This window comes from Zonotrichia albicollis, chromosome 15 (genome assembly GCF_047830755.1).
Source record: "Zonotrichia albicollis isolate bZonAlb1 chromosome 15, bZonAlb1.hap1, whole genome shotgun sequence".
In the NCBI taxonomy this organism is placed as follows: Eukaryota; Metazoa; Chordata; class Aves; order Passeriformes; family Passerellidae; genus Zonotrichia; species Zonotrichia albicollis.
Window position 1 is genome coordinate 10,562,534 of NC_133833.1, and position 2,294 is coordinate 10,564,827.

The 2,294-nt window shown below is 41.2% G+C and overlaps 1 long non-coding RNA gene across 1 annotated transcript; it reads left to right on the forward strand.

Annotated features, from left to right (window-relative positions):
- Positions 1-391: 391 nt before the first annotated feature.
- LOC141730909 (uncharacterized) lies at positions 392-1,704 on the forward strand. The gene is made up of 3 exons (XR_012582777.1): positions 392-540; positions 633-662; positions 1,579-1,704. It is a non-coding gene; the product is annotated as an uncharacterized LOC141730909 (long non-coding RNA).
- The last annotated feature ends 590 nt before the right edge of the window (positions 1,705-2,294 follow it).

A 2,294-nucleotide genomic window follows, 5' to 3' on the forward strand; every position in this document is an offset into this window, starting at 1 on the left:
ATATAAAGCAATATTTTAGTTTTCCAGCATCCACAATTGCATGAACATTTGTCTGCAGGTGTATGTATAGTCTATGAATACATACTCTAATAACTTCAGATAGATCCAGATATCTGTCTACACTTTATCCACACCAAATGGTTGTACAGTTTGCCTTGGAAATACATATTGCAAAGGGGTTCAGGTAGATAGTCTATAAAATTGATGCACCAAGTACATAGACTCTTACTCATTTGGATAAAATTCCATTCTTCAGGTAACTCTTCCCCGCCTCCCCTTCAGCAAGAGCATGTTTGTGGTGAGATATTAATCATTTCCTGCATCACTGTGTATATAAAAGGAGCCCAAGGCAGAGCCACACACAGTTCACCCAGCTGAGGAGCAGAGCTGACTCTCAGAATGCTGGTCCAGGTTGTGGCTCTGCTGGGTCTGGGGGTGCTGGGCAGCTCAGCACCACTGCAGGAGGAACACTCCAGGACTTCAGTGGGATTTATCATTCGAGAACTTCTCCAAGATATGAAGGAACTAAATTTAAATGCAGTAAGTTCCTTAAATTTGAACAACTTTTCCCTAGCTGCCCTTCTATTCCAGGTTCTATTCTGAAGTTACTGACTTCATTTTCTCTTGAGCAGGTTCCCAGCCTTGTAACTGTGAATGCTACGGTAAGCAACCACATACTTTTACTTAAAATTATTTTCTAAACTCCCCAAATTTCTTTCCCACTTCAGAATTCTAATAGCAGTAAGATAGCTTTAGAAACCTAGGGAAATGAAAAGTTTTTGCAAGAAGAGATTCTTGCAAAATTCCTGCTTGTAGCAAGCAGCTACAGAAAGCTGCTGCCAGTGCTAAAATGCTGCAGTAGTTCTCTCAATAGGCAAAGGTCTTAGATGTGCACCAGCATCTTCTTGGAAGCATTACAAATTCACTCTGATCCCTTAGTTTTAGAACAGAGTGTTTAGTCCATATCCTATACAGACCCATTCATTTCACTGACCTGTACTTTCCTGAAATCCAGGGAAAAAAAGAGTTTTTTATGGAGGCCATGAGGAACACCAATGAGAAACAGCTGCCCATCTCCTATTAAAAGTGAACAGAAGACAAATGGCATCAGTCTCTCTTTGTTTCAGGGAGAAAAGCTGAAAATTCACACCAGCAGCAATAATTGCTTTTATTTCATTAAGACAATTCTGATCCAGTTTCAAGAGAGACACAAAGGCAAGACATGAAGACCTAATGCAGAGTTGGCCCTCCTTTTCCTCAAGGAACAAATATCTCCAGAATTGAAGACATCGAAATTTTATATGTCCAGTTTCTAGAGGCACCTACAACTTAGTTAAGGCAGTTGGGAGTTTTTGGATGCTGGCATGTTCTTAAATGAAAATGATAGATTGTACTATGATGTCCTAAATTTGGTGTCCAGTAAATGTAAAATACACAGGATCAGGGCTAGTGTTAAAAACAAGCATTTCATTCCTGTAGGTTATTCTTTTCCATGGGTATTTAAATTCCTGGGATACAATGTTTTATTTATATGCTACCAATTATTGCTGTTGAAATAACTCTTCCCTATCCCTGCAGATGGAGAGATGCATGTACAGCCACCTGAAAACCTTCATTAGCACCTTGACAGGTCTTGACACTTACAGCAAATTCATTGCCACAAAATTGACCACAATTGACACCTACAGAAACATCCTCCCCAAAGTAAGTTTGGCTTTGTGGTACTTAATAGCAAAATAATCAGCAAAGGCTGTTCAGTGATGGGGTGTGGCAGCTGGGATGGCACTGAGCTGCCTGCAGTGGACACTAGAAATTTCTTCTGAAAATGATATGATTAAGAAGGGTGTAAATACATCCACTTCCTTCCTTAGATCACACTCTGATATCTTTTCCTGTGGTAATCACAATTGCAAGGATGATAATAGTATGAAAAAACCCTCAAATGAGAGGAGAAGCTGGGACAGCTGGGGCTCAGGGCACCTGTGCTTGCTGCCAGGGGATGAGCTGTCACCCACACACCACCGCCCTGCCTTGGAGCCTCCAGGGCAACTCACCCAGCTCTCCAAAACACACTGTGGGCTCCTACAGCCCACCTGTCAGTTCAGGTGTCAAATACCACAGACTTCAAGGTGATATCCAAGTTACGTGGCTGAATTATGGTGTCTTTCTTTTTTAAAGGATCTGGATAAGGAATGTCAGACTGCACAAGTAACATGGCATGAGTTCCTGGACACACTAAACAAGTTCTTGAGATTGCTCTCTGAGAAAATTCAAAATGCCTAAATGGAGCAACT